General features: G+C 49.3%; 1 pseudogene; it reads left to right on the forward strand.

The window, feature by feature from the left end:
* The window catches only part of LOC149452209 (uncharacterized), a 122,372-nt pseudogene that overhangs the window by 31,657 nt on the left and 69,211 nt on the right, over positions 1-21,504 (forward strand).

The following is a 21,504-nucleotide window of genomic DNA, read 5'->3' on the forward strand; positions in this document are numbered from 1 at the left end:
CCGCCTTTACGAACAGCGAAAGGCCATCACCGATTTCCTGATGTTACAAGCGGATAAAGGTACTCCACTGTGTAACTTCAATGTCAGCCATTGGCAGCTCATGCGTGACACCTGCCGCTTGCTCAGGCCCTTTGAGGAGGCCACGCTATTCGTGAGTCGGCAGGACTATGGGATGAACGACGTCATTCCTCTGTTGCACGTCCTGGAACAAATGCTGTTAACAATGGCTGGTCAGGGTGCGGTAGACGTGGCGCACAGATCTCAACGCCACATGACCCCTGTGGGGGCAGGACAGGAAGAAGAGGAGGAGGTAGAGGAGGACATTTGTGCTCAGGAATTATTGAGTGAAATGGGTGGTTTTTCCACTCAGCGGACAGGAGTGGAGGATCAGGAGCATCTGATAGAGGAGGAGGAGACAGAGGACCCAGACGCACCGTGGCAGTATGCTGTGGAGATGGAGGCAGGGAGTCCCTCGCATTCATTGGCACAAATGGCCCATAGCATGCTCGGTTGCTTGCGTAGCGACAGCCGAATAAAAACCATCAGACAGAGGGATGACTTTTGGCTGTCCACCTTGTTGGACCCTCGCTACCGTTCAAAAATGGTGGCCTTTTTCACACCTGCTGAGAGGGAGGCCAAAATAACGTACTATAAAAACCACCTATGTAGTCAGTTGGTCTCTGCCTTTCTGCGCCAACGTCCATCCTCAGACACTGTGGGCCCTGTGCGCTTGCGTTCTGCTGCCATGGCAGCAGGGGAGGGGTGGGGTGGTAGGAGCAGTGGCAGCTCCACCAGCAGCGGCTGCCTCAGTCTGCAGTCGATGATGAGTAGCTTTCTTCACCAGCGCAGTGAGGAAACTACTAACCAGCCGCAGCAGCAGCAGCAGCATCAGGTGGACCTGGAGCAGGACCTCAAACAACAGGCTTGGGCCTACTTGGACAGCACCCTGCCAACCGAGGTAGACAATCCCCTTGACTACTGGGCAACGAAACTTGACCTTTGGCCCCAACTAGCTGAATTTGCCCTTGAAAGGCTGTCATGCCCGGCCAGTAGCGTGGCATCGGAGCGCGTGTTTAGTGCGGCAGGAGGTATTGTAACTCCGCGGAGGACACGACTGTCCACCCAAAGTGTGGAGAGACTCACGTTTGTGAAAATGAATCAGGCGTGGATTAGTCTGGATTTCAAACCACCAGTTCCTGACACAACTGACTAAATCCGCCATGAATCATGCCCCAAACGTGCCACTTTCAGGTCTCCTCACACTGCTGGTGTGTTCCATTTTTTGTCATAGGGTGCTGGCAGATTACGGGCCTCCCATAGCTGCTGCCAGGCCCCTAATCTGCCATGGGCCCCTATACCGCCACCTCATGCTGCTGCCAGTCCAGAGTCTCTCATGGGTCCCTGTACGGCCTCCCATTGCTGCTGTCTCCATCGCCACACTCTGCCATGTGCCACTTTCAGGTCTCCTCACACTGCTGGTGTGTTCCATTTTTTGTCATAGGGTGCTGGCAGATTACGGGCCTCCTATAGCTGCTGCCAGGCCCCTAATCTGCCATGGGCCCCTGTACCGCCTCCTCATGCTGCTGCCAGGTCCACAGTGTCTCATGCCATGTGCCACTTTCAGGTCTCCTCACACTGCTGGTGTGTTCCATTTTTTGTCATAGGGTGCTGGCAGATTACGGGCCTCCTATAGCTGCTGCCAGGCCCCTAATCTGCCATGGGCCCCTATACCGCCTCCTCATGCTGCTGCCAAGTCCAGAGTCTCTCATGGGTCCCTGTACGGCCTCCCATTGCTGCTGTCTCCATCGCCACACTCTGCCATGTGCCACTTTCAGGTCTCCTCACACTGCTGGTGTGTTCCATTTTTTGTCATAGGGTGCTGGCAGATTACGGGCCTCCCATAGCTGCTGCCAGGCCCCTAATCTGCCATGGGCCCCTGTACCGCCTCCTCATGCTGCTGCCAGGTCCACAGTGTCTCATGCCATGTGCCACTTTCAGGTCTCCTCACACTGCTGGTGTGTTCCATTTTTTGTCATAGGGTGCTGGCAGATTACGGGCCTCCTATAGCTGCTGCCAGGCCCCTAATCTGCCATGGGCCCCTATACCGCCTCCTCATGCTGCTGCCAAGTCCAGAGTCTCTCATGGGTCCCTGTACGGCCTCCCATTGCAGCTGTCTCCATCGCCACACTCTGCCATGTGCCACTTTCAGGTCTCCTCACACTGCTGGTGTGTTCCATTTTTTGTCATAGGGTGCTGGCAGATTACGGGCCTCCCATAGCTGCTGCCAGGCCCCTAATCTGCCATGGGCCCCTATACCGCCTCCTCATGCTGCTGCCAAGTCCAGAGTCTCTCATGGGTCCCTGTACGGCCTCCCATTGCTGCTGTCTCCATCGCCACACTCTGCCATGTGCCACTTTCAGGTCTCCTCACACTGCTGGTGTGTTCCATTTTTTGTCATAGGGTGCTGGCAGATTACGGGCCTCCCATAGCTGCTGCCAGGCCCCTAATCTGCCATGGGCCCCTATACCTCCTCCTCATGCTGCTGCCAAGTCTAGAGTCTCTCATGGGTCCCTGTACGGCCTCCCATTGCTGCTGTCTCCATGGCCACACTCTGCCATGTGCCACTTTCAGGTCTCCTCACACTGCTGGTGTGTTCCATTTTTTGTCATAGGGTGCTGGCAGATTACGGGCCTCCCATAGCTGCTGCCAGGCCCCTAATCTGCCATGGGCCCCTGTACCGCCTCCTCATGCTGCTGCCAGGTCCACAGTGTCTCATGCCATGTGCCACTTTCAGGTCTCCTCACACTGCTGGTGTGTTCCATTTTTTGTCATAGGGTGCTGGCAGATTACGGGCCTCCTATAGCTGCTGCCAGGCCCCTAATCTGCCATGGGCCCCTATACCGCCTCCTCATGCTGCTGCCAGGTCCAGAGTCTCTCATGGGTCCCTGTACGGCCTCCCATTGCTGCTGTCTCCATCGCCACACTCTGCCATGTGCCACTTTCAGGTCTCCTCACACTGCTGGTGTGTTCCATTTTTTGTCATAGGGTGCTGGCAGATTACGGGCCTCCCATAGCTGCTGCCAGGCCCCTAATCTGCCATGGGCCCCTATACCGCCTCCTCATGCTGCTGCCAGGTCCAGAGTCTCTCATGGGTCCCTGTACGGCCTCCCATTGCTGCTGTCCTCATCGCCACACTCTGCCATGTGCCACTTTCAGGTCTCCTCACACTGCTGGTATGTTACATTTTTTGTCATAGGGTGCTGGCAGATTACGGGCCTCCCATAGCTGCTGCCAGGCCCCTAATCTGCCATGGGCCCCTATACCGCCTCCTCATGCTGCTGCCAGGTCCAGAGTCTCTCATGGGTCCCTGTACGGCCTCCCATTGCTGCTGTCTCCATCGCCACACTCTGCCATGTGCCACTTTCAGGTCTCCTCACACTGCTGGTGTGTTCCATTTTTTGTCATAGGGTGCTGGCAGATTACGGGCCTCCCATAGCTGCTGCCAGGCCCCTAATCTGCCATGGGCCCCTATACCGCCTCCTCATGCTGCTGCCAGGTCCAGAGTCTCTCATGGGTCCCTGTACGGCCTCCCATTGCTGCTGTCCTCATCGCCACACTCTGCCATGTGCCACTTTCAGGTCTCCTCACACTGCTGGTATGTTACATTTTTTGTCATAGGGTGCTGGCAGATTACGGGCCTCCCATAGCTGCTGCCAGGCCCCTAATCTGCCATGGGCCCCTGTACCGCCTCCTCATGCTGCTGCCAGGTCCACAGTGTCTCATGCCATGTGCCACTTTCAGGTCTCCTCACACTGCTGGTGTGTTCCATTTTTTGTCATAGGGTGCTGGCAGATTACGGGCCTCCCATAGCTGCTGCCAGGCCCCTAATCTGCCATGGGCCCCTATACCGCCTCCTCATGCTGCTGCCAGGTCCAGAGTCTCTCATGGGTCCCTGTACGGCCTCCCATTGCTGCTGTCCTCATCGCCACACTCTGCCATGTGCCACTTTCAGGTCTCCTCACACTGCTGGTATGTTACATTTTTTGTCATAGGGTGCTGGCAGATTACGGGCCTCCCATAGCTGCTGCCAGGCCCCTAATCTGCCATGGGCCCCTATACAGCCTCCTCATGCTGCTGCCAGGTCCAGAGTCTCTCATGGGTCCCTGTACGGCCTCCCATTGCTGCTGTCTCCATCGCCACACTCTGCCATGTGCCACTTTCAGGTCTCCTCACACTGCTGGTGTGTTCCATTTTTTGTCATAGGGTGCTGGCAGATTACGGGCCTCCCATAGCTGCTGCCAGGCCCCTAATCTGCCATGGGCCCCTATACCGCCTCCTCATGCTGCTGCCAAGTCCAGTGTCTCTCATGGGTCCCTGTACGGCCTCCCATTGCTGCTGTCTCCATCGCCACACTCTGCCATGTGCCACTTTCAGGTCTCCTCACACTGCTGGTGTGTTACATTTTTTGTCATAGGGTGCTGGCAGATTACGGGCCTCCCATAGCTGCTGCCAGGCCCCTAATCTGCCATGGGCCCCTATAAAGCCTCCTCATGCTGCTGCCAGGTCCAGAGTCTCTCATGGGTCCCTGTACGGCCTCCCATTGCTGCTGTCTCCATCGCCACACTCTGCCATGTGCCACTTTCAGGTCTCCTCACACTGCTGGTGTGTTTTATTTTTTGTCATAGGGTGCTGGCAGATTACGGGCCTCCCATAGCTGCTGCCAGGCCCCTAATCTGCCATGGGCCCCTATACCGCCTCCTCATGCTGCTGCCAAGTCCAGAGTCTCTCATGGGTCCCTGTACGGCCTCCCATTGCTGCTGTCTCCATCGCCACACTCTGCCATGTGCCACTTTCAGGTCTCCTCACACTGCTGGTGTGTTCCATTTTTTGTCATAGGGTGCTGGCAGATTACGGGCCTCCCATAGCTGCTGCCAGGCCCCTAATCTGCCAAGGGCCCCTGTACCGCCTCCTCATGCTGCTGCCAGGTCCACAGTGTCTCATGCCATGTGCCACTTTCAGGTCTCCTCACACTGCTGGTGTGTTCCATTTTTTGTCATAGGGTGCTGGCAGATTACGGGCCTCCTATAGCTGCTGCCAGGCCCCTAATCTGCCATGGGCCCCTATACCGCTTCCTCATGTTGCTGCCAGGTCCAGAGTCTCTCATGGGTCCCTGTACGGCCTCCCATTGCTGCTGTCTCCATCGCCACACTCTGCCATTTGCCACTTTCAGGTCTCCTCACACTGCTGGTGTGTTCCATTTTTTGTCATAGGGTGCTGGCAGATTACGGGCCTCCCATAGCTGGTGCCAGGCCCCTAATCTGCCATGGGCCCCTATACCGCCTCCTCATGCTGCTGCCAAGTCCAGAGTCTCTCATGGGTCCCTGTACGGCCTCCCATTGCTGCTGTCTCCATCGCCACACTCTGCCATGTGCTACTTTCAGGTTTCCTCACACTGCTGGTGTGTTCCATTTTTTGTCATAGGGTGCTGGCAGATTACGGGCCTCCCATAGCTGCTGCCAGGCCCCTAATCTGCCATGGGCCCCTATACCGCCTCCTCATGCTGCTGCCAGGTCCAGAGTCTCTCATGGGTCCCTGTATGGCCTCCCATTGCTGCTGTCTACATCGCCACACTCTGCCATGTGCCACTTTCAGATCTCCTCACACTGCTGGTGTGTTACATTTTTTGTCATAGGGTGCTGGCAGATTACGGGCCTCCCATTGCTGCTGCCAGGCCCGTAATCTGCCATGGGCCCCCGTACCGACTCCTCATGCTGTGACGTTGCAACAAGGTGGAATTCAACCCTACATATGTTAGACCGCCTTTACGAACAGCGAAAGGCCATCACAGATTTCCTGATGTTAAAAGCGGATAAAGGTACTCCCTGTGTAACTTAGATGTCAGCCATTGGCAGCTCATGCGTGACACCTGCGCTTGCTCAGGCCCTTTGAGGAGGCCACGCTATTCGTGAGTTGGCAGGACTATGGGATGAACGACGTCATTCCTCTGTTGCACGTCCTGGAACAAATGCTGTTAACAATGGCTGGTCAGGGTGCGGTAGACGTGGCGCACAGATCTCAACGCCACATGACCCCTGTGGGGGCAGGACAGGAAGAAGAGGAGGAGGTAGAGGAGGACATTGGTGCTCAGGAATTATTGAGTGAAATGGGTGGTTTTTCCACTCAGCGGACAGGAGTGGAGGAGCAGGAGCATCTGGTAGAGGAGGAGGAGGAGGAGGAGGAGACAGAGGACCCAGACGCACCGTGGCAGTATGCTGTGGAGATGGAGGCAGGGAGTCCCTTGCATTCCTTGGCACAAATGGCCCATAGCATGCTCGCTTGCTTGCGTAGCGACAGCCGAATAATAACCATCAGACAGAGGGTTGACTTTTGGCTGTCCACCTTGTTGGACCCTCGCTACCGTTCAAAAATGGTGGCCTTTTTCACACCTGCTGAGAGGGAGGCCAAAATAACTTACTATAATAACCACCTATGTAATCAGCTGGTCTCTGCCTTTCTGCGCCAACGTCCATCCTCAGACACTGTGGGCCCTGTGCGCTCGTGTTCCGCTGCCATGGCAGCAGGGGAGGGGTGGGGTGGTAGGAGCAGTGGCAGCTCCACCAGCAGCAGCTGCCTCAGTCTGCAGTCGATGATGAGTAGCTTTCTTCACCAGCGCAGTGAGGAAACTACTAACCAGCCGCAGCAGCAGCAGCATCAGGTGGACCTGGAGCAGGACCTCAAACAACAGGCTTAGGCCTACTTGGACAGCACCCTGCCAACCGAGGTAGACAATCCCCTTGACTACTGGGCAACAAAACTTGACCTTTGGCCCCAACTAGCTGAATTTGCCCTTGAAAGGCTGTCATGCCCGGCAAGTAGCGTGGCATCGGAGCGCGTGTTTAGTGCGGCAGGAGGTATTGTAACTCCGCGGAGGACACGACTGTCCACCCAAAGTGTGGAGAGACTCACGTTTGTGAAAATGAATCAGGCGTGGATTAGTCTGGATTTCAAACCACCAGTTCCTGACACAACTGACTAAATCCTCCATGAATCATGCCCCAAACATGTGCCACTTTCAGGTCTCCTCACACTGCTGGTGTGTTCCATTTTTTGTCATAGGGTGCTGGCAGATTACGGGCCTCCCATAGCTGCTGCCAGGCCCCTAATCTGCCAAGGGCCCCTGTACCGCCTCCTCATGCTGCTGCCAGGTCCACAGTGTCTCATGCCATGTGCCACTTTCAGGTCTCCTCACACTGCTGTTGTGTTCCATTTTTTGTCATAGGGTGCTGGCAGATTACGGGCCTCCCATTGCTGCTGCCAGGTCCGTAATCTGCCATGGGCCCCTGTACCGCCTCCTCATGCTGCTGCCAGGTCCAGAGTCTCTCATGGGTCCCTGTACGGCCTCCCATTGCTGCTGTCTCCATCGCCACACTCTGCCATGTGCCACTTTCAGGTCTCCTCACACACTGCTGGTGAGTTCCATTTTTTGTCATAGGGTGCTGGCAGATTACGGGCCTCCCATAGCTGCTGCCAGGCCCCTAATCTGCCATGGGCCCCTGTACCGCCTCCTTATGCTGCTGCCAGGTCCACAGTGTCTCATGCCATGTGCCACTTTCAGGTCTCCTCACACTGCTGGTATGTTCCATTTTTTGTCATAGGGTGCTGGCAGATTACGGGCCTCCCATAGCTGCTGCCAGGCCCCTAATCTGCCATGGGCCCCTGTACCGCCTCCTCATGCTGCTGGCAGGTCCACAGTGTCTCATGTCATGTGCCACTTTCAGGTCTCCTCACACTGCTGTTGTGTTCCATTTTTTGTCATAGGGTGCTGGCAGATTATGGGCCTCCCATTGCTGCTGCCAGGCCCGTAATCTGCCATGGGCCCCTGTACCGCCTCCTCATGCTGCTGCCAGGTCCACAGTGTCTCATGGGTCCCTGTACGGCCTCCCATTGCTGCTGTCTCCATCGTGACACTCTGCCATGTGCCACTTTCAGGTCTCCTCACACACTGCTGGTGTGTTCCATTTTTTGTCATAGGGTGCTGGCAGATTACGGGCCTCCCATAGCTGCTGCCAGGCCACTAATCTGCCATGGGCCCCTGTACCGCCTCCTCATGCTGCTGCCAGGTCCACAGTGTCTCATGCCATGTGCCACTTTCAGGTCTCCTCACACTGCCTGTGTGTTCCATTTTTTGTCATAGGGTGCTGGCAGATTACGGGCCTCCCATAGCTGCTGCCAGGCCCCTAATCTGCCATGGGCCCCTGTACCGCCTCCTCATGCTGCTGCCAGGTCCACAGTGTCTCATGCCATGTGCCACTTTCAGGTCTCCTCACACTGCTGGTGTGTTCCATTTTTTGTCATAGGGTGTTGGCAGATTACGGGCCTCCCATTGCTGCTTCCAGGCCCCTAATCTGCCATGGGCCCCTGTACCGCCTCTTCATGCTGCTGCCAGGTCCAGAGTGTGTCATGGGTCCCTGTACGGCCTCCCATTGCTGCTGCCAGGAGGCAGCAGAGTCGCAGCAGTGTCAGTGGATGCAAACGGCCACGGAGTAGAGCACCAGCTCCACTGCAGCCTACCACCACGGCCAGTAGTGGTGACGGTGTGCACGGAGGAAGTAGCAGTCAGCCAGTGAGGAGTAGCGGGGGCAAAGTTTCCTACTCGGCGGTGTGGCAATTTTTCGTCAAGCCGCCCGAGGAAGTAAACGTAGCCGTATGTCGACTATGTGGCCAGAAAGTCAAGCGTGGCCAGGGGGCCCATGTTGGGACTACAGCGTTGCGTCAGCATATGCAGCGTCGCCATTCGGTGGCCTTGGAAAACCGTGATAAAGATACGGCGGTTCTGCCTGCCCCAGCCCAGGGTTCCATTTTGTCATAGGGTGCTAGCAGATTACGGGCCTCCCATTGCTGCTGCCAGGCCTTAATCTGCCATGGGCCCCTGTACCGCCTCCTCATGCTGCTGCCAGGTCCACAGTGTCTCATGGGTCCCTGAACCGCCTCCCATTGCTGCTGTCTCCATCGCCACACTCTGCCATGTGCCACTTTCAGGTCTCCTCACACTGCTGGTGTGTTACATTTTTTGTCATAGGGTGCTGGCAGATTACGGGCCTCCCATTGCTGCTGCCAGGCCCGTAATCTGCCATGGGCCCCAGTACCGCCTCCTCATGCTGCTGCCAGGTCCACAGTCTCTCATGGGTCCCTGTACGGCCTCCCATTGCTGCTGTCTCCATCGCCACACTCTGCCATGTGCCACTTTCAGGTCTCCTCACACTGCTGGTGTGTTCCATTTTTTGTCATAGGGTGCTGGCAGATTACGGGCCTCCCATTGCTGCTGCCAGGCCCCTAATCTGCCATGGGCCCCAGTACCGCCTCCTCATGCTGCTGCCAGGTCCACAGTCTCTCATGGGTCCCTGTACGGCCTCCCATTGCTGCTGTCTCCATCGCCACACTCTGCCATGTGCCACTTTCAGGTCTCCTCACACTGCTGGTGTGTTCCATTTTTTGTCATAGGGTGCTGGCAGATTACGGGCCTCCCATAGCTGCTGCCAGGCCCCTAATCTGCCATGGGCCCCTGTACCGCCTCCTCATGCTGCTGCCAGGTCCAGAGTCTCTCATGGGTCCCTGTACGGCCTCCCATTGCTGCTGTCTCCATCGCCACACTCTGCCATGTGCCACTTTCAGGTCTCCTCACACACTGCTGGTGTGTTCCATTTTTTGTCATAGGGTGCTGGCAGATTAATCTGCCATGGGCCCCCGTACCGACTCCTCATGCTGCTGCCAGGCCCGTTATCTGTCATGGGCCCCTGTTGTCGCTTGTTGGCATATTCCGCTCGTTCAGATGCTCCTTCTCCTGCTACTCCTCTTCACGGATTCCGTCAGCAGTCTTTCTTGGAATCCGTTTCCAAGAGACAACAGTTTGCGAGCATGCACCCGACGGTGCAGAAGCTGAACGTCCTCCTGTCCAAGTTGCTGCTGCCAGGCTCATAATCTGTCATGCGCCCCTGTACTGCCTCCTCATGCTGCTGCCAGGTCCAGAGTGTGTCATGGGCCCCCGTACCGACTCCTCATGCTGCTGCCAGGCCCGTAATCTGTCAAGGGCCCCTGTACCGCCTCCTCATGCTGCTGCCAGGTCCAGAGTGTATCATGGGTCCCTGTATGGCCTCCCATTGCTGCTGCCAGGCCTGTAATCTGCCATGGGCCCCCATACCAACTCCTCATGCTGCTGCCAGGCCCGTAATCTGTCATGGGCCCCTGTACCGCCTCCTCATGCTGCTGCCAGGTCCAGAGTGTGTCATGGGTCCCTGTACGGCCTCCCATTGCTGCTGTCTCCATCGCCATACTCTGCCATGTGCCACTTTCAGGTCTCCTCACACTGCTGGTGGTTTCCATTTTTGTCATAGGGTGCTGTATGGCCTCCCATTGCTGCTGCCTCCACCGCCACACTGTGGCTCCACACTCTGGTTTTGGCCCGTGACTGCCCAAATGAGTGAAGTGTGCGGTGATTCTAAGATCGACGGCACTCATCTGCATGTCATACTGACTGTCAGTATTATTTCTCTTCCCCAGCAGACTCCAAGGGCATTTAAATTAAAAGTACAGTGTTCTGCACTAATATAAATGCTCTCTGAAGCCTAGAAACACCCTTTTATAAGTTAAATTCGCAGCGAATATATTCGACTCGAATCGAAATTTTTTCACGAATTCGCCGAATCAGTCGAATCGAATTTTTGAATAATTCGCTCATCTCTATTCACAATGAAACAAGGTGATTCAGCACAGAAACCCATCAAAACAGTACAAATATACTTATTAGCATGGCCACTTGTCCTTTAGGACTGAGAAGATAAACCTTAACCCTGCAAATGAGAGATTACTCCCCAAGTGTGACAGGTAGGAGTAGCAAGAGACTCAGGCTAGCTCACTTATAAGCTCTCAATCAGGAAAGTCTAGGCTTAATCTCTAGGAAATGTGTCAAATCCCCTGCACACCAGTACTTCTAAGGAAGATGTAGTCCCTAAGCACAAACAATCTGGAAGGTTGATTTTTTTTTTCTGCCGGCTCAGTAGGGCCCTTACGTTGGTGCGCAGCAAAAGGTGCAGTCTCCTTAAAGTGTTTCTAAACCCATGACCCTGCATTCACTATAGCTGGTCTCCCACAGTACACACAATATGGAAATGCAATTATTGTAGTAAATCTAAACTGCTAAACACCTTTTCTCATCAGCAGTATATAGCAGTCTTGTGATTTCTATCAGTGTCCAGCTGAACACTGGTTAAAGCTTGTAGAGTTTTTTTGGAGTGTCATATGAGGCAGCAAAACCCATGACCCTCTGTCTGGACAGTGCTGATTGGCCCTGTGCTGATCGCATGCACCCTCCCAAAGAAAAAAAAAATCTCTAGCAATACACACCAAACAGAGCATGTGCAGAGGGACTCCTAGAGCTCTGTACTATCAGAAGCTGGATTGGGGACAGTAGAAGAAGGGGAGGATCAGAAAAGACAGGATCAAACAGCCTTTTTACACAATGCAAAAGATGAATCCACACTGAGTATAACAAGCATGCTTTATTACATATACAGTCTGATTTTACTGTTGTGGGTTTAGTAACACATTAAGATGTGAAGAAACAGAGTGATTACCTTTAAGAGGCAGATAACAATTTTGTGCAAACAATGAGAGGACCTCTTAACCTCCCTGGCGGTATTCCCGAGTGTAGCTCGGGGTAACATTTCAGTACCAAAAGCGGTAACCCCGAGCTACACTCGGGCTTACCCTGCGGCACTGCTCCGGCATGTGTTCTTCACTTACCTTACCCTGCGCTCCCACGATGTGTCCCCTGCAGCGTCCCCGGCCATCTCCTCCGGCCGATGCCGGCATCCGGCTTCTGTGTCCTGTCCCTGTGACGTCGGGACGTACGGGCGCCGCCGCCGCTGGCGGCGGGAAATTTAAAAGTTTTAAAAAATGTCATTTTTTTTTTTTTACATTTTTTTACATTTTACATAGCGATAGTAAATCAGAACCACTTGCAGAATTGAGTGATAATGATTTGTGGGGGAAATTCGTCATCAGACACTGAAAACGATTTTGTGACTGAGCTCAGCAATGTGCGAACTTGGCGCTCTATTTCACATTTCAGTGTTTTTGGTTTGATTATATTATTGAATTAAATTTTTTATTATTTTTATATTATTTTTATGATTATTTATTAAATTATAATTTATGATTTTGTGTTTCAAATTTTATCATACCCGGGATGTTTACTAGACTCTTGTTCGGACAGATTTCAGTGAGTTTTTCCTAAAAATTACAGCCTACAATAAAAAAAATACATATTTCCATGCAAAAAAATGGTACCGCTTTCAGCACCAAAAATCTGAAATAATCATACCGCCAGGGAGGTTAAAGTGTCTTTGTCCTAACTAAAGGGGTTGCGCTGGCAGATAAAAGGTCCTTAAAAGTCTCTCAAAACCCCTCCAACTGGCTAGTGTACTATTAATGGTTGGGGCCCAAAGTTCCTGCATTGAAGCAATCCCATGATCACAGTGTGTAAATACCCAAATTGTATCTCAAAACTAGGTGACACTATCCCTCTAAGAAGTGGATAAGGAAGTTATGGCCAATGGCCTCTCACTACCATGAAATCTATAAACTGGATAATGAAGTTATGGCTCACGACCTCTCACCACTTTGCAGTCTGTAACTGAGCCTCCTCCTCTCTGGCATCAGGAACCAGTGGCATTGGTGGTGACACAAACCATCTATTAATGATCTCCTACAGAACCAGTGATGCCCCTTTCCTCTTACTCGCTGGATCCCTTCAACAGTTATGTCCCCCCCGTGCAGATGTAGCAGCCCAGTCTCTCTCTGATACTTATAGCAGGCAGTGCTTCAGTTCAGCAGCCCAGTCTCTGGTCAGCGCTCACATCCCACATGAGACTGCCCAAAGACCCGGCTTCCCCCCCTACAGCTCTCTGTTGTTCTGGGACTTGTAGTCTCATCCAGTCCTTAGTTTGCTAGAGAACTGTCTCCCGGGGACTACATCATCCATAGTTGCAGGTGGTTCCCAGCAGCTTCTTTTCCTCTGCTGTCCCTGGTGGTGGACAAGGCTCTCCTCTGGCTCAATGTGGCTGCAAATACAGATCTAACAAAGCTTCCTGCAACCAGATCCTCCTCTCCCTATCTTCCTCTTGCTTACTGTGACTGGGGTAAGGGAGTTGAATTCTGTGTGTGGGCAGCTGCAGAATTAGAAAGGAGCTCCATGGACCAGGGGCTACAGTGTTTTCACTGTAAGAGTGATAACCTGATTTCGAGGTAAGTTGATAATACCAGTGGCGTCGCTATTGGGGTGCAAGGATTGCAGACCGCACCCAGGTGACAATCACCAAAGGAGTGACACTAGGCCCGGGCTGGCCATAGGGAACACCAGGCCACATGTCCCACATCATCCCTTACCACCTGTCATGCTAGAGGAACCTGAAAGGACCTCCAGTACTTCCCCCCACAGCTGGCCGATCAGTGTCCTGGCTCATCACTATGAGCAACAACCCTAGTGAAACCACTGGGTGGGAGCAGCCATGAGCAGGATCTGATGAGCAGCCACAGCCCCCACCACCACTGGAGGATGCTCCAGTATCTGTCCTCTCCATCGTCCAGGTCCGCTATGGTCTCCAGCATGGCTTTCATCCTGGATGGGACTGGGGACTACTGTCCTGAGCTCTCTGCCCCCCTTGAGTGAGAACAAAAAAAAGTGCTAGGATTCCGTTGGATGTCAAAAAACATAGCTAGCATGATATCTTAATACATAATGTAATAAACATCACAACACAATAGTGCAGCGCTAAGATGAATTAAAATGTATGTGCAATACAATAGTGCAATGCAAATATATCAAACTCCTATGTGTCACCACAAATTGAAAAAATAAAGGAATCCAAATGTGAAGCCAAAAACTGTGAATTCAATGGTTCTTCGATTATGAGGGCAATAACAGATGTGGATGTCAAATTCCACCAAAACTTCTTCAAGATGAACCACTCAGCACCTCAGTGTACAACAAAGGGAGGCTTACCAGAATCATTTGACCCCCAATTAAGAGTGGTCAACCAGCACTTGTGTATCAATCTAAGATATCCAGCTTTCCTCAAAACTGCTGTGTTATATCAGATCACTGTGTATATATACTCAGTTGCAGACAGGGGCGGAGTGACCATTTGGGAACTCGGGCACTGCCCGAGGGCCCTAGGTCAGTAGGGGGCCCCAGGAGATGCCCCTGGTACCTTTTTCATAGGCTTTTTTGGGTGTGGCTTGAGTGTGGGCGAGGACAAAGGGGCCCCATGATTCCCTATTCCCCGGGGGCCCCATGAGTTGTCAGTCTGCCCCTGGTTGCAGAGAGTATCATGAAAAAGAAAAAGACAGGCTCTCCATAGTGTAAACCTGATTAAAACACCACTTTAATGTGGTAAATGCACTTACAATGAAAAGATGACAATCAGGCAATTCATATCATATAAACAACTTGTATTCTAGAATCCAAGATGGCTGCAGTGGGATCACGTATGTGTAGTGGCATGTGTTCCGTCTCTGTCTATCTCCTTTGCACCATGCCATGGACATGCCCTGTGACTCCTCACCACCTGGGATGGGCATGAGCAGCACCTACACCAATCTAACATCACTCCAGCCACTGCCCCCTATCTCCACCATGTCAGACAAGTTCCACCATCACCACCACCACCTGCGGATCTCTGGAAATGTCAGTGGTAGTTTCACTCTGATGAGGGATGACAGGGAGATCCCCTCCATGAACAACCTGGAATAGCCACTACAAGGACATTACTGGAACGGGGCAGAGCTTGTCCCCCTTGACAGCTACTCTTCTAGGTAATGGCTTGGGCTGCATCCACAACAGCCAACAGAGCCTGCACAACTATGGACCACCTAGGCACAACAAGATGCTCAGCCCAAACTTTGATGCCTACACTGCCATGCTGGCAAGAGACGATCAGCACCTCCCCAGGGGGGCTGGCTACCACACCATCTGCCATGATGTCTCAATGGGATGCATCACCCTGGCCACCCAAGCCATGTTCAATCTCACAGGCCCGTGTTAACCTCCAGCCATGAGAGGCCTCCCCCGGGTCGTAGCTGAGCAACTCAGGAAAGTTGGATGAGATCAACACCAAAGAAGTGGCACAGAGAATCACAGCTGAACTCAAAAGGTACAGCATCCCCTAGGCTATCTTTGCACAGAGGGTGCTGTGCCAGTTGCAGGGTACCCTCTCAGATCTTTTAAGGAAGCCCAAACTTAAATCTGGCAGGCAGACCTTCAGGAGGATGTGGAAGTGGCTGCAGAATCCTGAATTCCAAAGAATGTCCTCTCTCAAGTTTGCAGGTGAGTGAGGACCACCAGGGGTCTTCAAGTTGACCATCAAAGGTTCCACTGATGACATTGCACAGTATGCCATTGGAACCAGTAATGGCATCATTCGATTAGGAGTACATAGCAATCAAAACAGGACAAGGGCTTAATCCTTGTCTCAATTGGCAGTGAAATGACTTGAGGCTTTAGTAGGCACATGAGTGGCATCAAAGGCACTTACAGAGCCATGGTACTTATTGGCATTCATTGGCTTTAGTATCAGTATATCGCTATCTAAAGAAGGAAAGTGGATTAGCCTTTTGTAATTTAGGATATAGTGTGCCATGGAGCTTTAGTAGGAACATGTGTGACATTGAAAGACCCTTATAGGTCCATGATAATTCTTGGCTTTCAATGCCTTCAATATCCATATATCACAATCTAAATAAGGCAGGTGTTTGAGCCTTGTGTCATTTGAGAAATGGTGTGCCATAAAGTCTTGGTAGGCACATAGTTGGCGTCAAATGCACTAACAGAGCCAAGGTAATGCATGGCATTCAGTGGCTTTAATAATAGTGTATCATTGTATAAGGAAGGCAAGCGGTTGAGCCTTGTTTCATTTGGGCAATGGTGTGCCATGGAGCTTTAGTAGGTTTGGGGTGCACACCGTGACCATGTGCTGCCAGCCTGAAACTAGCCTGCCCACAGGGGGGGTGACACCCTTGTTTTACCGCACCACGTGACACCAACCCTAGAGACGCCACTGAATAATACCTAAAAACAAATGTAGCAATTCTTATATATCAAAATGTAATCTCTTTACATTATATTACTACCTCCATATAAGTAAAATAATTGTTTAGTTTTTTATTTTGTTCTCTGACAAAAAATAACATGTTTAATCTTATTGAACTGCTTTTTATTCATGAAAAATGTAAAATTGTAATTTTTTTCCACTTGCAGCCAACATATCTTCTATGTAAAACAAGAGCTCTATACCTATTTTTTTCAGATTCTGTGCTAAAAATGAAGCACTGAATGACTCAGAGAAGGGACAGGTATGGGACAGGTATGTTTCTGCCTCTGTACTAGTCAGACACAGGCTGACATGCATGAAGGCAATCTCATATTTCTTATTAGTACTCTGAGAATGCTTTTCTGTGCATTAATTTTTATTGATTTTCATAGGACTGAAAATGACAGCAGATATGCCAATGCAGGGGGCTAAAATAGTTGCATAAAATAGTTTAACATTATGAAAGACAAATAATAACAAAATAACTAAAATCAACATTGAGATTCTGACCATAGAACCAATATAGAAATGGTTGGGACCCAATTAAGTCAGATTATCTCAGAGAGAGTGCATTCTCGGGAGGAAGATAAAGAACATAAGAGAAAAAGTAAGAAAGCAGAAGGTAAAAGAAAATGAAGAGAGACAACAGAAGAGAAAAGAGGTAGGGAAAGGGGATATGGGGTAAATTCCCCACAGACCTGGGAACAAGTTAGGATGTCAAATTATAGATAACTTAAAGTGGAGCTCCAGGCTTCTCCTAAAAAAAAAAATAAAAGTCAGAAGTGACAAATACTGTAGCTGCTGACTTTTAACATAAGGCCACTTACCTGTCCAGGCATCCAGTGATATCCTCATCCGTGCCGATTCTTCAATCGGCTTCTGGTGCAGGGACTGGCCTCTTATGTAAGGAAAAGCAGCAGTGAAGCCTTGCAAGCAGCATTTCTTTTTTGGGAGAAGTTCTGCTCTAAGCTGGAGGGGTTAATTAAGGGTAAAGCATATTTAAACCACAGTTCCCATGTTTTAAGAAATTTAGGTTGAGATTTTTTAGGAACATTTTCACATTACATAATCATTACTGTTGTCACACGGTCTTTGATTTCCTAAAAGGGGACGAAGGGTGTTTTCCAGGCTTTGGCTATCATCTGTTTGGCTGCCAAAAATAAGTATGTGGCAAATTTTACTTAGAAATGCCTGGAATTGGGCAATGTGGTAAAGCTAACTTAGTATCCTTAGAGGTTTTTACTAAAGACTGTAGACTAAAATGCAGTCAGTCTCGGACATAACCACCAGATAGAGAGGATATCACTAAGTTGCTGACAGCACCTGAAACATCTATCACTGTGATTTGGGTTTGTATGGGCTATGCAGGCAGGGACCCAATACCACCTGAAAAGAATATTGTATGCTTATTGCAGAATTGTCATGTTAAAGGTACATTTTGCTATTTTTGTCCAGGCTTTACTCTAATCCTTGAGGTCGTTAGAGGTAGCAAGGTCTCGATCCCAATTCTCCTTATAGGAGATCGTTGACAAGGAGCCATTCAACACTATATATAAAGTGAAAATTAGACTAGGTGAACCGGGAGAGTGTAACAAGTATGTTCTAAACCTCTTTTCCTAGAGGGAAAGTCTGAAGATTGACGTAGCACCATTATCCAGTGTATGTATCAAGATAATTCTGAGGAGGACACTTCATTAAGTTCTTGTATGTTAGCCCAAGAAGGATAAGCATGAGTGGACAAGTGGTAAACATGTGTAAAACCATGGGTCATCCATCATTTGTAGAACCTTGGTTGTTCCAGTCCTGTGAAGAAAAGTACATTATTTAGAATTGGTAATAAAGGTAAGAATGGGGAAATATTGTTGCCCCAGTAATTAACTAAATTCCATCATTGCAAACTATGTAACATTAAAGGATGGATAGCCAAGCTTTATGTGGAAGACACAGCAAAGCCATGGGAAGAGTAGGCTCACAGTTTGGAATTTCTAGAAGCACCCAGCATGAAACATCCAAAGTAACGTGTAGCATTGAGAGCTGTCAAATTCAGGTAGCTGGGTAGTATTTTGTCATGTTAGGTACTCCCAAACCCTCCTGTAGTCTATGACTAAAAAGAGTGGATCAAGGGACCTTAAGGCATTTGTAGGTCAAGATAAAGGTGAGGATCCAGTTTTGGAGAAGACTTAAATAAAAGGAGGGGAACCGGACCTTTAAAATCTAGATGTAGTAGAAGGCTTTTAGAAGGATGTGTTAACTGTTAACTGTATTAATACAACCTATCCATAAAAGAAAGGTACATTTCCATGACTGCATAAGGGGGGTCAAGGAGCGCAATATAGGTTAGTAGCAGCAAACAGGAAACTGTAATGGAGTGTTATTTGATGCCTAAATAATGTAATGTTGAGGCCACCCAGCAGTATGAAAAACAGGATTGGAGGTGTGAGACCACATCCTTAGAAAACGAAATATTTACAGCAATAGATTTGGTGAGATTCACTTGGAGGCCTGAAATAACTGTAAACTGTGGTAAGGTGCTTTGAAGGTTCGGGAGGGTGGAAATTGGGTTTGTGAGGACTAGGACAGCATTGTCTGCAAAGATGTTCACTTTGTAGTGTACTCTGGCATTAAGGACACCAGTTATGTTGGGGTTCTCTCTAATCGCTATGTCTAATGGTTCCATGGACAAAATAAACAGAATCAGGGAGAGGGGGTAGCCTTGACATGTCCTTCTAAAAGGAAAGGAGCAGGAGTAATATCCAGGCATGTAAGGAGATGGAGGGGGAGGATATAATGAAGAAGGGGCAGAAGCATGAAAAGCACATGGACCCAGGCACCTAAGATGAAATCCCAGGTCCAGCTTGGTAAGCCTCGGATAAACTGGGATAGTGACAGGCCATACCTTGGATAGCTGGTGGGAGAGTAAAGTGTTTTAGTACAAATAGGCTGTAGATTATTTTAAATTACCCTCCCAGCTTGAACACTGCTAGGTTTTATTTTCTTATTACTCTTCTTTCCTTTCTTATTTCAAGCTTATTTGGCAAAAGGCAATGTGGAAAGTAACTGGGCAAAAAAGATGGAAAGGGCAGTAACCACGAAAAGGAATTTGAATTTTTGCTATTATCTGACAGTCATATAGTTCAAGATACTATAACCCTAACAACATTACACCAGAATTAAATATCTCCTTTTAGAAAAATGTGCTTTTTTAGTAGTATACTTTATATTATACATTGTAGTTTTCTTACTGGAAAGATATCACAGCACAATGCTATTAGACAGGGAATGATCTGCTACCCACTCTTATTTTAGTTTATGGATGTGTGGTTTCTGTGGCTTAGCCATCTCGTGGATATAATATGTGCAAACCAGACCTCAAGCATGGGCCACACACAGTGTAACGTGAGTATTCAGAAGGAGACTGCAATGGTTCACAATCCTTAGGAATCTCCACGAAAAAAAGAGACTTATTTATGTCAAGACTGACAGGAAAGTCTCATTTGTACCAGAAAAATATATACAAACACCAAATGCTGATAAAATCGTTGTGCTTCCAGTCCGGGAATTCCAATTTATAAGGTGTCAGCTTGAGGCTGTGCATCATTACATAGCTTTATACGTTTGCACTGGAATTTGGTTGTTAAAAGGTCAGATGGAGCATAGGTGAATAAAATATACCATGACTAGTTTGGCTAAATAGAGAAATACATTCTGTAAAAAAGAAAAACATGTTACATAACTATGCAGTTCAGTATCCCTGAATTATGTTAGCTGGTGTCATCTATAGCGAACTAAATATATATATATAAAGGGCTCAGCATAAATGAGTACGTCCCTTTTGAAAAGTAAGATTTTAATCAATATCTCAATGAACACAAGAACAATTTCCAAAATTTTGGCACAACTGCGTTTTATATAACATTTGCTTAGCTCATTACATGAAAGTAAGGTTAATAATATAACTTGGATTACAAAATATTCAGTTTTATTCAAATTAGTTGATGCAAAAATGAATACACGTCACAACAAAAACGACTCCATCTAGTATTTTGTATGACCTCCAGGATTTGTAAGGACAGCACCAAGTCTTCTAGACATGGAATGAACAAATTGGCAACATATTGCAATATCTATCTTTTTCCATTCTTCAAGAACAACCTGTTTTAGAGCCTGGATGCTGGAGGGACAGTGATGCTCAACTTGTCTCTTCAGAATTCCCCATAGGTATTCTATTGGGTTCAGATCAGGAGACATACTTGGCCACTGAATCACTTTCACCCTGTTCATCTTCAGAAATGCAGCAGTGGCCTTAGACGTGTGTTTTGCATCATTGTCATGTTGGAAAAGTGACCAAGAAGACCAAGGGCACGGAGAGATGACAGCATCTTCTCTTTCGATATAAAGCGATACATCTGTGAATTCATGATACCATCAATGAAATGCAGCTCCCCGACACCAGCAGCACTCATTCAGCCCCACAGAAGAACATTGCCACCACCATGTTTCAGTGTAGGCGCCATGCATTTTTCTTTGTACTCCTCACCTTTCTGAAGCCATACAGTTTTGAAGCCATCAGTTCCAAAACATTTATCTTGGTCTCAACATTCAAGAGTACAGAGTCCCAGTAGTCTTCTTTTTCAGCATGGGCCCTGGGAAATTCTAGGTAGGCTTTTTTGTGCATGGGCTTTAGGAGAGGCTTCCTTCATGGATGACACTGATGCATGTCATTCCTCTGCAGGGTACGCTGTATTGTGTCACGGGAAACAATCACCCCAGTTTGGCTTTCTACTTCTTTAGCTAACTACAGTGAATTTGCATGACGATTTCCTTCAACCCTTTTCATCAGGAGACCCTCCTGTTGTGGTGTTAACTTCTGTGGATGTCCTGGATGTCTCTGTGAGTTGGTTGAAGTTCCATTTTTGTTAAATTTTTGTATCACTTTTGCTACAGTATTCTGACCGATACAGTGGGGATCGAAAGTTTGGGCACCCCAGCTAAAAATTTGTATTAATGTGCATAAAGAAGCCAAGGAAAGATGGAAAAATCTCCAAAAGGCATCAAATTACAGATTAGACATTCTTATAATATGTCAACAAAAGTTAGATTTTATTTCCATCATTTACACTTTCAAAATAACAGAAAACAAAAAAATGGCATCTGCAAAAGTTTGGGCACCCTGCAGAATTTATAGCATGCACTGCCCCCTTTGCAAAGCTGAGACCTGCCAGTGTCATGGATTGTTCTCAATCATCGTCTGGGAAGACCAGGTGATGTCAATCTCAAAGGTTTTAAATGCCCAGACTCATCTGACCTTGCCCCAACAATCAGCACCATGGGTTCTTCTAAGCAGTTGTCTAGAAAACTG

Source organism: Staurois parvus, unplaced genomic scaffold, assembly GCF_062004578.1.
Source record: "Staurois parvus isolate SC_StPar_1 unplaced genomic scaffold, SC_StPar_1.0 ptg000488l, whole genome shotgun sequence".
NCBI lineage: Eukaryota > Metazoa > Chordata > Amphibia > Anura > Ranidae > Staurois > Staurois parvus.